This window comes from Halichoerus grypus, chromosome 4 (assembly GCF_964656455.1).
Source record: "Halichoerus grypus chromosome 4, mHalGry1.hap1.1, whole genome shotgun sequence".
In the NCBI taxonomy this organism is placed as follows: domain Eukaryota; kingdom Metazoa; phylum Chordata; class Mammalia; order Carnivora; family Phocidae; genus Halichoerus; species Halichoerus grypus.
The window spans coordinates 116,227,864-116,244,009 of NC_135715.1; positions in this window are offsets into that span (position 1 = coordinate 116,227,864).

A 16,146-nucleotide genomic window follows, 5' to 3' on the forward strand; every position below is an offset into this window, starting at 1 on the left:
ATAACAGCCACAGTCCCTAAAACAAAAAACAGAAAATCTTAAAAAAAAAAAAAAGTGAGATCAAAATATCACATTACATTTGGAGAAACAATGATAAGAATTAGAGCTGACTTCTCTCAGAAATAATGGAAGCTGGAAGAAACTGGTTTGATATCTTAAAGCACTGTAAGGGGGGTAAAACATCAATCTAAAATTCCATACTTTGCAAAAACGTCCTTCAAAATTGAAAGTAAAATAAAGATATTTTCAGTTGAACAAAATCTGAGGCAATTTGTCACCAGCACATGTGCACCACAAGAAATACTGAAGGAATTTCAGGGTAAAGGGAATTATTCTAGATGGAAGCCTTGACCTTCAGAAAGGAAGGAAGAGCCCCAGAAATCTACAATGCCATTTTTAATTTAAAATAATCATTTTTTGGTTAAAGCAATAGCAGTTATATATTATGGGGTTTATAAGATATACAGAAGTATATGAAATGAAATTATTTGCCGACACAAGTAACAGATAAACAAATTCAATTATGGTGATTCATAGCTAGACATAATTGTGTTTTTAGTTATTGTGTTGACAAATTGATTTTTTGACCATATAGGAATTCATACACCAAAATTTTGCCACATAGATAATACAGGATTTGAACTGTCTTTGAATTAAAAAACCGTACCCCAGTCTGTTGTTAAACAAATGGTTGTTACATCTTCCAAATGGTTCATAGGTTTGGTAGGGGGAAAGACTTAAATGAGGCTACAGGTGAGAAAGGGGTGAAACATGGAAGACCTCAACAGTAGGCTTGGGCAGTTGAGGGCTCTTGAGAGCCCTGGATGTGGGATGTGGCAAGACCAGACATGTGTTTTCTGAAGCTGATGAAATTTATGATCAACTCTTGAGTGTGGAGAAAGGCCACCACATTCCTTAAGAGCTTGCCCCCACATTCCAATTCCTTGAATGATAGACATTCATTTCTATAAACCCAATTTCCCCTCATTTATTCATAATTATCATGCACTGGTTCACCCAAACCTCACAAACCTTCTTTAAAAAACCCACATAGTTGTTCTTATACTAAAAATTTTCATTTGTATGGCTTTCCTCTCTGACTATCCCAGGGACCTCAGATTGAGTTTCCAAGCCGAATGTTTTTTTCTCTTTACATCACCTACTTCTATGAATAGTTATACAGAGTTCCTTTTCTTTCAGAGACCTATTTAGTCATTTAACCTTTTGAGTTTTATATGTCTTTGATATCACCAATGTTTATTATGATTTATTCATATGTGTGATGATCTTCTTAGTGATTTGAGGTCTCCTTTGTGCTTTCTCTCTCCACCCTACCTCTACCTCTCCCTCCTTCCTGTTTACCTTGGGCTGTTGAGTACTTCTCTTTTGTAGTTTTCTGTGGATCTTCCTGTATCACCCTGTGCTTATTCTTTTCTTCTTTCTCCCTCAGTTTCCCTTGGTTACAATACCCTTTCTCAACCGTTAAAGCTTTCCTATTATACAGATTCTAAGGAGGTCTGTTTCTTCTGAGACAGGTATATCTAATCTCTTTTCCTTATCAAGAACTTCATAATATTTTATTAAACATTCCAAAAACATAACTTCCCCGTATACCTCAGATCCCTCTCAGCTTGCTCCTCTGACAAGACCACAGTCCCTGGCACAGGCCACACGTCCCTTTTTTATTACCATAGCAATTTATGCTTGGTCAGGTTTATCAGAGTGGCAGATTTGAATTTAGCTATATGACTTTGACCCAGTTTACCATTCTTAAATTGTAGTTCTGGAATGCCTAAAAGCCCCCAATATCTCTGAGGCCAAAATTGCTTCACAGTACTACAATATTACTTGCCTTCACATTCTTCTTCTCCCATGAATGTACACTTGACATGTGGTGACATCATTTCCCTACTGGCTAATGGACTGTGTACTTGTGTATTCTTGTTTATTCTCTAAAATTTTCAAAGATAGTAGGTTTAGGGTATAAACACATGTGTTTTCAGATATTTATTGACCTTTTCCTAAGTATTTCCACTACTCTCTTACTAGCTATCTTCCATTAAAGCTGTTAGGATTTTATAACCACTTTATTCAGTAAATTATCATGTTTGGAATTCTAAAGTGTTTCCTGCCCCATGTAGAAACACAATAACAAGTACATACACTTTATGGTCTTGTTTTGCAATGGTATTTCAAAATTGTTTTTAAAAACTTTCTAAACTTTTAAGTTTATTTATTTATATATTATTTACTTTTTAAAGATTTTACTTATTTATTTGACAGAGAGAGACAGAGCAAGAGAGAGAACACAAGCAGGGGGAGTGGGAGGGAAGAAGCAGGCTTCCTGCCGAGCAGGGAGCCCGATGCGGGACTCGATCCCAGGACCCTGGGATCATGACTGGAGCTGAAGGCAGACGCTTAATGACTAAGCCACCCAGGTGCCCCTAAACTTTTAAGTTTATTTAAAGTTATTTTATGATTCAAAAGTATTTTATTCTAAGATAAAAAATATTCTATTTTTCTTATATTTCAGAATGGATCAGTGGCTTAGAACAGGGGGAGATTAAAAGATAAAGTTTCTCAAGCCACAGCTGTATTGCCTATGATTAAATTATGAAACTGACATTAGAGAGTTAGTTCCAGACTCACAAAAGGGAAGAAAACACTCCAGAGAGGTTGGGAAAACTGTAATTAGGAAACAAAAACATGACAAAAGCTATCTTTATTTCAGCTCTGTAGCTGTTGATAATTTACCTTTATGTGACCTTTGCAACACTGCATTTTTAAAAAAACATTTTGAGAGAGAGAGAGAAAGCACAGGTGCACGTGAGCATGGGAGGGGCAGAGGGAGAGAGAGAATCTTCAAGCAGACTCCACGCTGAGGGTGGAGCCCGATGCAGAAGTGGATCTCATGACCCTGAGATCACAGCCTGAGCCAAAATCAAGAGTCGGATGCTCAACTGATTGAGCCACCCAGGTGCCCCAACACTGCATTTTCCAACCAAATATTTGGAGTTTAAAGAAAAAGCAATTACATATTTTAAATGCCAAAACCCGGGATCAATACATTTGTAAAATACTATAGAAATGAATTACTGGAGAGATCAAATGCGTCTGAGAGCAGTAGCTCTCAAACTTTAGTGGGCATTTCAAACACTTGGACGGCTCTTTGGAACGCAGGTTGCTGGGCTCTACTGCTAGAGTTTCTTTTTTTATTATTATTATGTTCTGTTAATCACCATACATTACATCATTAGTTTTTGATGTAGTGTTCCATGATTCATTGTTTGTGTATAACACCCAGTGCTCCATTCAATACGTGCCCTCTTTAATACCCATCACCAGGCTAACCCATCCCCCCCACCCCCTCCCCTCTAGAACCCTCAGTTTGTTTCTCAGAGTCCATCATCTCTCATGGTTCATCTCCCCCTCCGATTCCCCGCCTTCATTTTTCCCTTCCTACTATCTTCTTTTTTTTTTTTAAATATAATGTATTATTTGTTTCAGAGGTACAAGTCTGAGATTCAACAGTCTTACACAATTCACAGCACTCACCATAGCACATACCCTCCCCAATGTCCATCACCCAGCCACCCCATGCCTCCCACCCCACACCACTCCAGCAACCCTCAGTTTGTTTCCTGAGATTAAGAATTCCTCATATCAGTGAGGTCATATGATACATGTCTTTCTCTGATTGACTTATTTCACTCAGCATAACTGCTAGAGTTTCTGATTCAGTATGTCTGAGGTGGGACTTGAGAATTTGCTTTACTAACTGGTTCGCAATTGAAGCTGAAGCTGCTGGTCTGAGAATCACAATTTGGGAGTCACCAATCTAGAGCAATGATTCTCAAATTTCAATGTGCAAAAAAATAAATCCTTGGGGAATTTAACTCCAAAAGTCCTGGTTCCCGCCACCCCCTCCCCCCACCCCACGCTAGAGAGTGATTGAATAGGTCTGAGTAGATCTGAAAAGATTACCAATTTCAGAAGCTCTACAGGTGATTCTGATGACAACAGACAAAGGACTTTGCTTTAGGTTTTTAAAAAGCTCTCCAGGTGATTTGAGCATTCAGTCAGGGCTAAGAACCAGTGCTTTGGCGCTCTCTTTCAAATGATCTGGCAGTACTTCTAACCATTTCACATTTTTTCTATCCTTCCCCTCTGCATCTGGAGGAGTTGGTCTGAGGCCCTCCACAGACTACGGCCTTACAGTGTTATCTGCCCAACAACCTCCTCCTCCCACCCCCACCTCATCTACCACATCCATCTCCCTGCTTCACTATTGGTTTGTAGGCATCTGATCCATGCTAAGCCATGAAGCTTAGGAGTTATTAGCAGCTCTTGCCTACCTTGCGAACAAGATAAGCAAAAAACAAAAAACAAAACAACAACAACAACAACAACAAAAAACAAAGGTAAGGAACAGAAGAATAAAGATGTCCCACAAGAAAGTAAAAGTAGGAGTATTAGAATCCCCGGATACAGTTGTTACTGAGGCATGGGTATAATCTAGTCTATTTCTGTTGAGACGTCACATATCCTCCAAAAAAATTCTATGCTTTTTGCTTTTGTTTTTATTTTTGTTATGCTCATTTGACTTAGATATCTATAACTTTCAGTCAAGAATTTAATGACATTATAGAAACACATGTACCCCTCATTGACAAGACCCAATCCCCAGGACAGCCTTTGAAGGAGGGCAGATATTTTGCGGATAAGGAAAACGAGGCTCTGAAGGATTAAGAAACTTGCCTGAGGTCACACAGAAAGATAGGGCCAAAAGCAGAAATGAAAATTGTTTAATTGCTATCTTTTTTTCACACTCCACAGCCTCTCCAAGCATGAATTTGATTTACCTAAAACATCCAAAGGCAACATAGTAGCTTCTTCTAAAGTGGTGTGCATGGAAATCCTAAACCAAACATTGTGAGAAGAAATGGGAATTTCCAATGATTATTTAGCTATTGCCAATCTAATGAATTAAATAATATGTTTGGGCTTGGCAGACAGACATCTCCAGGATCTGTCCTTCATGATTTCCACCCCTCCTTGGGAAAGGTCAAGTGCACTAATGACTTTCTGGAGAAAGAGTCCCTGACCTATTGAATAGTGCACCCAAGTGTATTGTTAATGTCTGTGGAATCCACAAGCTGGTCACAATCCTTCCTGAACCACAGCCGAGGCACATGCCTTGGCTTTTATGGCACTTGAATAATGATGTTGTACTTTAAAGAGTGTGAGATGCTTTAAAAATTCTGGTCTTATACCAAGTTTTTCCACTTCATGTAAGAGGAATTCTTTCTCCCTAGCTATATGAAAGGGTCCAGAAACCATAGAGAAAGACAAAAGAAGTTCTTCTTGTCTGTACTTTTTCTACCTTCAAACATATCCTACTGTGTGAGATGTTGGATGTACTCAAATGACCCCATCAGAATTTTTAATTGCCAAAGCTGTCTTCTGAAAGCTGGACTTTTGTAAAAGAGATGTCTGGAAAAATGAATGGATTCTGTAAAGTTACTAGTCATTTTCATTAATCTAAGTTTTCCAGATACAATTTCAAAAACACTTAGAAAAATGTGCTGTAACAAAATCCCACAGTGATTTTAAAATGAATACAGGGGTGCCTGGGTGGCTCAGTGGCTCAGTGGGTTCAGCATCTGCCTTCTGTTCAGGTTATGATCTCAGGGTCCTAGAATCGAGCCCCACATCTGACTCTCTGCTCAGCGGGGAACCTGCTTCTCCCTCCCTCCCCACGCTCTCTCTAAAATAAATAAAATCTTGAAAAATCAATCAATCAATAAAATGAATAGAAAGCACAAATTTCCACAGTCATGTACCCCACATACAGAAAGAGCAGTAGTGACTTTTTTCCTCCAGGATGATAAACTTTAGTGTAGGCAACTCAAAATATTGGGTGGCTATGTGTGGACTGGAGGTTGTGGGTTATATAGATAACTAGATGCTTTCCTGGGGTGGGGGGGAAGGTGTTCTGAATAATTTGATCCAGGATGATATTGTGAAATTAGTCACAGAAGTTTTTCCCTCTTATAGAAAGGAAAATGTAAGGAGGCTTTAGACAAATATGACTTATAAACAGACTTTATAAACATAAAAAAAGAGCAGTTAAATATGAAAAACAGTTACCCTAATTGAACAGGCTTTGCTTAATTAGCTTTCTTCTGTTCTAAAAATATTAAAACTAAGAAGTTTTCATTTTTATCTAAGTCTGTTTGGGCTGCTATAACAATATCGCCCAGACTGGGTGGCTTATAAACGATAGAGACTTATTTCTCACAGTTCTGGAGGCTGGAAGTCTGAGATCAGGGTGCCAGCATGGTCAGGTGGGGGCCCTCTTCTGGTCTATGGACGTTTTCTGTATCCTCACGTGGTGAAAGAGCTATGGAGCTCTGTCAGTCCTCTTTTATAAGGGCACTAATCCTAATCACCTCCCAAAGGTCCCACTTCCTAATACATCACCTTAAGGGGCAGGTTTCCAACCATGAATGTGGGGGACACCAACATTCAGATCATAACAATTCCCTTTCAATGCAAGGAATAACAGCTGTCATTTACAGTGATGGTGCTGTTCATAAATTAGCACACTTCACCATCACCACCATCCTATAAGGTGATTATTATCCTAGTTTGTTTTAGTACCTATTGCTGTGTAACTAACCCCCAATTTCATAGCTTAAAACAATAACCATTATTATCTCCCTGGAGACACCAGCTCCTTGCCACATGGGCCTCTTGATTGGGTTGCTCACAACTAGCAACTTGCTCTCCTCAGGGCAAAAGGTTTAGGAAAGAACAAGAATGCACCCCCAAGCAGGGAGCTACAATCTTTGTGTAACCCAATGTTGGGAACAAAGTCCTATCACATCTGCCATATTCTCCTCATTAGAAGAGAGTCACCACATGCAACCTACATTCCAGAAGAGAGAATTACACAAGCATACAAACACCAGGAGGTAGGGATCATTGAGGCTCCCTTAGAAGCGGCCGATCATAGAGTTCTTATTATTTTAATAGTTGAGGAGACCAAGGTGTAGAGGAGATAAAGAACTTTCCCAAGGTCATTTGATTGTTCTATAATGTAACAGACATTCATTTCTAGGCTACTGGAACTCAGAGATCAAGTTCTTAATCAATATGCAATAGAAAATAAATATATTTTAAGAAATTAACCTATTTCATGCTAAATAGGTTTGGATGACCATTTCCCCTTCTACAGGAAAAGCTTAAGACCAATGAATGGCAGTAACAGATTTATCAAATGCACTGCACTATAAGACATACAGACCTACACTGCTGGACTTTCAATATATTTTTATACATTTCAGTATCTAGCAATTTTCTCAAGCTCATCGCTCCTTCAGGTTTGTATATTAGTTGATAAAACAAGAAATGATTGACACACGTTTTTGTATGTTTTTATGAACTGGGATGCTTAGAAGTGTGTATTTGGCTTAGGGTTATTGCGAGAGAAGAATATGGGATTTTGCACAGGGTTAGCTTTATTAGAGAATGATTACAAACATCCCGCCTCAACCTAGGTGTTGCACTACAGTTGAAGAGCCGAAGTTTCTATTTATTTTTTTATCTCAAAAAGAAAGCAAATGCAGAACTCTTAAGAGGCTATGACACCACAGTCATTCATATAGGGGATACTGATATCCTGATATTTCTTACTCGGGTCGGAATGCTTGCCACGAGTTAAATGAGTCCAGAGAGCAAGTAAAGAAAGGATTGTCTTGGTGCACGTTTTATCACAATACAGGAATTAGCAACAGCAGAACCAGAGAGGCTTTCAGACAACTGTGTTATCAGTTCAGTCAAGCCCTCTATGCACACCCAGTGGCCTGCATCCCAGTCAGCACAGAGGAATTATCCAACTGTCACCTCTCTCCCACCTGAATGTGTCACAGCTGAACCCCTGCATCAGGGCTTTCATTTTTATGTATTGCTCCTGTGGAGAAAACTTCGGCATTGCCTCCAGTCTTAAGATACTCACCTGCATTTCTTTAACACCTAACACATTGCGAGCTCTTAAATGTTTAAGAACTGCCCTGCAATTTTATGAACACATGGATAGTTTGAGCTTTGGACTTTTCATCTTTATATCGATTGCAACCAGCTGGTAACATAAGTGACAAAATTCTGAGAGACAGGTTGCTTGTTCACAATATACTTCATTCGGCAAAAAGAGAAAAGGGTATAAATTTTTCATGATGAGTATTCCCTACGGGATTTCCAGATCACTAGCATCTAAACTTTGAGGATTATTCTTTAAATCACACTTTTGTTTTTCACTTATCCATCAGGCTGAAAATCCAATTTGTGCTGGAGAACATTCTCATCATAGAAATTAGATAAAAATAGTTTTCATGCTTGCGAATCTAGGCATCTGTATTTAATAGCCCCTCATGGACCATTAATAAGGTGAAGGAGGAAAAGTATTTCTCTTTAGAGAATGATATTAATCTTAGCAAAGAATTTGATGCGATTGTACCTCTTGTTACAATCTACATTTCTGTATTTCCAATACACTGCTATATCTAATGCACCAAGTACTATTATTTGGAAAACTGTGTTATTTATTCTCAGTAAATTTCAGAGTAACCACTTGTCATCATTCCCTGTGAAAATTAAAAATGACAGTATCTGTGAATTGCATAGCAAATCTTTACCATATAAAAATAAACATGAAAAATTAGTTTAATTAGCTATAAACATTTTTAACATAAATAGCCAAATGACATATCTTCATATAATTATTTAATTTTAAATTTTAAAAAATCATATTGAATTTGTACAACACAATTAAGTAGACCTGACATTACCAGGGCTTGGGGCCAAAGTTTTCTCTTCTCAGTCCATCTTGTTCTATTCTTGTTTTGTCTGTTTTGAACTTTTTGGAAAAGAGCAAATTGGGACTAATGAGTTTGAACTGGCAGAAAAGAAAGAAGGGGGATTTGTGTGGTGAGAGAAGCCAGAAGTCAGTTTTGTTCACCCTTGACCTTGACCCTGCCTCTCCTTATTGGTTTGCTCTCAATCAAGTGTGAGGACACTGTCAATGATTCCATCCAGCAGTGCATCCCCCTTGAGTTACTTTGCTTTTAATCATTCAGCCTTATGTTCACCATGAAGAAGAATAACATTTATTGAGTGCTGAGTGCTTGGCGCATTCTCTAATTTTTACTACTACAATCTCAGGAGGTAGATGGTAGTATTCGCCTCACTTATAGAGGAGAAAAGAGAGGCTTCAGAATCAAGTAACTGGCCCAATTTCATAGACGTAGTGACTCGGCTGGAGCTCAGGTCTTCCTAACTCTGAACCTATGCTCTAAACTTGCTCACGTATTTTTGAGATGGTCACTGGGGATTAGGGATGCCATCCATGGGTCACAGTGAATATTATCAAAAGGGAAACTAAGCTTTGATTTTCAGTTAATTAACAAGCTATTTTACCCAAATCTTAAATTCTAACATACCTACTCATACATTGCAAAAAGGTGAGTAGTATTCAGCTGAATTACACAGTCAGCAAGATGACATCCTACCTACAGGATTGTTTATGTGTTCTTTAAGAGTAAAGTAAAGCAGAAAAAAAAAAGTTTCTCTATCATACTTTAAGTTTACCCATGAATCTCTACAATGAGATTCTTTGTGGTTTGAATATACACAATAAGGTAAAAAGTTTCTCTTTATCATATTTTAAGTTTACCCATGAATCTCTACAATGAGAATATACACAATAAGGTATTTTTTAATTGCATCATTGTGTTTTCTCAACCAAATATCTAAACAAAATGGCATCTCTATTATGACTAAATCCTAACTTCACCCTCTCCACCAAATTTTTAAAAGATATGCCATACTTAAAACTATTCAGAAAACTTAAATGTTTTCTTGCTGTGGGGGTGAATTAGATCAGGTAACATTTCCATAAATATGAGTGTTTTTGCTTTCCTTTGTTTTGGTCTTTGTCAGCATTTGGTCCACCTGCCCGATCAGTAAGCTGTGAATGAAGGCAGAAACCTTGCCTTATGGTTTTAGTTATGGTTGAAAATGCAACAATATTTTCTATTTTACAAAACCTGTCACATGGTCAAACACATGCAGCCAAACTGCTAGGACTTAGCACCGCAACGTGGCAGGTTCCTCTCATTCATTAAAATGATTTCCCACTGTTTTAAGGAAAGAGCCTAGACATTAAAGACAAATGTTCTATTTCTATATGTAGACATTTTTTTTAACCTGCTGTTGTTTACAGCCAAGATTCACGTTCTTGGCTCTGGAGTCCAGACTACTCACTCTCACATTAAGTTGTTTCAAGACATGTGCTCTACATTTGTTTCCTAGGATGCAAATGCTTGAGCATGTGCTGACTGAAACTCATAACACCAAGGGGATTTAGTTAGACTCATACAGCTTGGCAAATGTTTTGCTACAGAATTTGGGTAAAGATCACAAAATAATGCTTTTTTCTTCTCCTTCTTCACCTCTTACCATTAGACTGCTTTTCAGATTGTTTCCAGCCAACTTTATTAAGAAATTGAATCAGCCTTCACACCAGAATAAATATATAAAAAATTGAGGTCAGAGAATATCTTTCAGATGAATCTGAGAATACATCTTCACATCCATTTGAATGCATTAATTGATGAAGATGAGCCTTCTGCCTCAGAATAAGAGAAACTCTGACACCAGAGGGCACAGCCACTCATATAATCAAAATAGGAGGATGGAAGACTTTCTTTCAGGAACACTGGATCTGGGGAAACATGGAGGGACAAAGCCATAATATTGCTTTATATTCACATCCCAGTTACTACTTTACAAAGTGTTTTCACTCATCGTTGGCAGGCTTGTGTCAGAAATCCAAAGAGAAATGGGAAATGGTGATTACTTCATTTCGCTTACAGATTAGTTGTCAAAATTTCTTTTTTTCTGAGGTTGTTCAGTGGGCCACGAGAGTAAAATAATGTTTACAGTGCCCAAATGTTAGAATCTTAAGGACTATCAGCCAGAGTCACATTAAAATGAAAGGTGTTTGTAAAGTACATTGCAATTCTAAAGAAAAGGCCAACGCTTCAACTCTGATCTTAAATAAAGTTCTGAGAATGGAATAGAGATTCTCTTTTCCTTGCATTTTTAAGTGAGATTTTTCATTGTGTACATGTTTTCATTAGAATTTTTGAGTCACCTCTGCTTCGTTTTTTTTGGCCTTTTGTAAATTTTTGTGCTTATTTAAATTTGCTTTGAGTTCTTATTTATGTACCTATGTACATTTACATACATATTTATCTACATATATGGGATATATATATACATATATCATATGTACCTTTATATACACAAATACCTAGTAATGTATTTGTAAGAAATGGTTCCCCTGCCACCTCCCCACAAGCGAATGAAAACATTATTTTCAAGATTGCCTCTGTAACCTGTGAGCACTTTTAGATAGTGCTTTATTTGCTCATTATAAATTCATTCAACAAATGATTTTATTTGACCATGTGTCAACACTAATGAAAACTTGATAAAACTCACTAGTATCTACCCTGCAAGCTGTGAATTAATGGTGCTTTTCTTGAAGATGACAAGGAGAATACTCATTGTAATTTAAGCCTGGATATATAAAAGTCAACAGGACTATGGGACACAGTTCCATTAAAAACAAATTTTTGTAAAGGATTGGGTAAAAAGGAGAAAATTTCCTTGCAAAAGATCTTACCATTTATCTAAATAAAATGATAATACCAGAATCAGACTCATCCTGGAATCTTCCCATCTCTCTCTTTTTTTATGATCTAATGAAATACTTATCTTCAGTAATTCTCCAGCCATGGAGAGCACACATAACCTTGCTCTTCTCCCTCTCCTTTCTTCACACTCACTTTGAGTACTGAGTTTGTTTATTTATTGAAATACACATTACAGACTATATGTTTTTCGAGGTTTACTGAGATAATTGACATATAACACAAGAATGCACCCCCAAGCAGGAAGCTACAGTCTTTGTGTAACCCAACACTGGGAACGAAGTCCTATCACATCTGCCATATTCTCCTCATTAGAAGAGAGTCACTCCATGCAACCTACATTCCAGAAGAGAGAACCACACAAGTATGCAAACACCAGGAGGCTTCCTCAACTATTCAAATAATAAGAACTCCATGATAAGTGACCTCTAAGAGTGCCTCAATGACCCCTACCTCCTGGTATTGTATTTCAATAAATAAACAAACTCAGTACCCAAAGCGAGCGTGAAAAAAGGAGAGGGAGAAGAGCAAGTTTATGTGTGTACAGTGTGATGATTTAATATACATATATATTGCATATATATTGTGAAATGATTACAGTAAGATTAGTTAACACATCCATCACTCCCTGCACTTATATTTGTGTGTGTGTGTGTGTGTGGTAAGCAGTTTTAAGATGTGGTCTCCTGGCAACTTTCAAATATACAACACCATATTGTTAACTATAGTCATCATGTAATACATTACATCCCCAGACCTTTTCAAAATCTTATAACTTGAAATATATAGCCTTTGACCACCCTCACCCATTTTCCCCATCTTCAGTGCCTCACCCCCACCCCTGGCAATCAACAATCAACAAATTGCTCTCTTTCCTATGAAATCAGTTGTTTCACATTCCACATGTAAGTGAAATTATACAGTATTTGTCTTTCTCTCTGATTTAGGTCACTTAGTATAATGCCTTCAAGGTTTATCCATGTTGTTGTAAATGGCAGAATTTTTTTCTTTTTGGTGGCTGAATATTCCATCACATATATATTTTAATATAATTCATTAATTAGTTATTAATTATTTATTTATTTGTATCAGGCCTGATTCTCCGGTCAGACTTACTGGTTGGGAGGGACTGGAAGCTGTACTCAGCAGTTAAGCAGGGCTACAGATTTGCTTTCTTACTCTGGCAGGGCTGGAGAAGAGACTCCACAGCTGGTTAGACAAGCTGGCTAAAGATCCAAACCAAGATGAACTGCCAACTGAACTCCCTGGTCAGAGAGGGCCACATCTGCAGAGCCACTAGCCGGTGTCTCTGCTCAGGCACGCTGCCAGGAAGAATGGAATCCACCCAGACCTGAGTGCTGGCTGCAGTAAGCCCCACCACCTTCTCCCTATCTCTCTCATCCCCAGTGGTCTCCAGAAGGCAAGATCTGAGTGGGCCTCTTGAGAAGCATCCCACAATGCCAGGAGAGCTTGCTGTTCACCTTAGACTCTTCCCCCACTGGAGAAACTGTAGGCCCAGGGGGATCCTGATGTGGCTCTTTGCTGGCCTGGGGGAGGGGCAATGTCATCGGAGTGTAGCAGCTCCTCTCACCTGTCTAGTGCTGTTCTTCTTGGTCTCTGTTGTCTAGGGACTACTTCAGCCTCACCCCTGGATTTGAGGATTTTTCTCAATGTTGTGCTGTCTATGAATTGTCTATGGTCTTCTTGTGAGGGGCACTGAAGTTAGGAACAACGTATGATGCCATCTTAATGGTGTCATCATGTTTATTCTTTTTTTTAAAAGATTAATCCAGTTATTTTAGAGGTGGGGGGGAGGGGGCAGAGGGAGAGGGAGAGAGAGTCCCAAGCATACCCTGCATTGATCATGGAGCCCCACACAGGGCTCATCCCACAACCCCAAGATCACGACCCCAGCCAAAACCAAGAGTCAGAGTCTCAACCAACCGTGCCACCCAGGTGCGCCTTCACTCTCTCTTGCTGTAATCCATTGGTCTGTGGATGCCTGGATGCCCAGCTAGATCTATCCCTTTCTGTTTATTGTGTGCACAAAATTATCAAAGGTAAATAGAGAGGGAAGGCAAGCTGAGCTCTAGCACCACAAAAGGACAAAATCACACCTTCTCTGAACACTTGGACTCAAACTGAGGTACAGCCTCAGGCCCCACCCCAAAGCCAATGAGAAGGCAGGAACTTGGAAAGGCCAGAAGTCAAGCAGGCTAGGAGGGCAAGCAAGGATGAAGACCACTTTAAGGGGAATAGGAAGTTGGTAATAAGACACATCCTAAGGCATTTTTCCTTCACCACAGACACATACCCCACCTTCTGACATCAGCCACATGGCTTCACTCCTCTTAGCACTTCTGAACATACCACACATATAGAGTGCAGACAGGGGAATAGAACACACTTCTTATGATTCTAAGCTATTTTGAATAATCAGTAAGTTACCTTATATTTATTTATTTTTTTAAGATTTTATTTATTTGAGAGAGAAAGAGAGAACACTAGAGAGAGAGAGCATGCATGAGTGGGGGTCAGAGGAAGAGGGAGAAGCAGGCTCCCCACTGAGCAGGGAGCCTGATGTGGGGTTTGACCCAGGACCCCGGGATCATGACCTGAGCTGAAGGCAGACGCTTAACTGACTGAGCCACCCAGGCACCCCTATATTTACTATTTTTAAGGTGAATTTAGCATTGAAATTCTGGAAAGATTAAGAAAAAACAGTTTTGATAATCTCATGGTTTTGGATATTAACTTGAATTATTTGAACACATAATAGGTATTCAATAAGTTTATTAATTCCTTTCTTTAAATACAGCAAGTGAAATCATATATCTACGTATCTATTAACTACTAATGGTAAATACCCAATATAAAATAGTTTATAAAGTAGGAGGTTTTCTAATCTTTCAAAGCAAGCATTATAAAAGGAGTCTATTACATTAAATAATCTCCATTAGTTTTATCAAAAGAAATTAAAAAAATATTTGTCAGATGGATGCTTTCTACGCTTTGTTTTATTAGAAATCCTGGCTCATGAGAGACTATGGACTCTGAGAAACAAACTGAGAGTTCTAGAGGGGAGGGGATGGGGGGATGGGTTAGCCTGGTGTTGGATATTAAAAAGGGCACGTACTGAATGGAGCACTAGGTGTTATACACAAACAATGAATCATGGAACACTACATCAAAAACTAATGATGTAATGTATGGTGATTAACATAACATAATAAAATAAAATTAAAAAAAAATAAAACAAATTTCATTTTCTCTGCCAAAAAAAAAAAAAGAAATCCTGCCTCAGAGAGCTGGGGGTCACAGATCACCATCCAGCTCAGTTAAATGTTTAAGAAATAAGGCCTGAATCTAGTCACTCTGAACCTAGCATTGCTGAGATTCTTCATGGAACAATTTTATTGTTTCTCCTTAACATCACGGAAAAATTTTACTAAATGGTACATAGTATGTTTTTCTCAAGATTTTAAACATTTTGAATAATCACGTTGTTCTTTGCCCTATCAGATTTTTGATGTGAATCTAGCCAAAATTTCATGACTAACACATAGTTCTAAGCCAGCATCTAATTAGTATTATGTAAGCTATAATACAACTCAACTCAAACTAGAATATTTTTAAACCAAAATATGTATCTTCCCAAAGTCTTATCTGTTAGGAAAACCAATGTGTATATTTAGTTGAATCCATTCTTTACACCAGATGTATATTTATTTCAAAGTCAATGTATTTTAAGTCAACCTTCAAAATGCTTCTCTTAACCACTTTGTTATGTTCTCACCACAGTATATTATTTAAATGATACTCCATTACTAACTTTGTGGGTACAAGAGGATTACAGAAGAAAATAGAATCTTTCAAAATTAAAGGTATTTAGAATCAACCAGGATCAGCACTTTATAGAAATAGAACTACATGCACCCACACAAGAAAAACAATTACCCACACAACCCATTTTCTCCTGCAATAAAATATATAAACAATGAATCTATTTATCACTAAGCAAATGGGAAGAGACACAAAATAGCTCCTTATGCTTCCCAGGAAAGTCATGGATTCTGTAACCTTGTCTCTCTTTCCCTCTTTTTAATCACAAGTTCTTATCATTTGAGTAGTTCTCAAAAGACTAGGAAAGGAGAAAAGATGAAGTATTTTTATAGTTTATATTTTTATTTCTTAAGACAGTAGGTATATTTGTCTTATTGTGGAGCAATTAAAGTAAAACCAAGAGAAATAATAATGCCTGGCATTTATAGAGCATCTATTACATGCCAGACACTATCTTAGACTCTTTACATCTGTTTCATTTGAATCTCCCCACAACCTTACAAGAAAAATGGCAGCTTCAATTTTT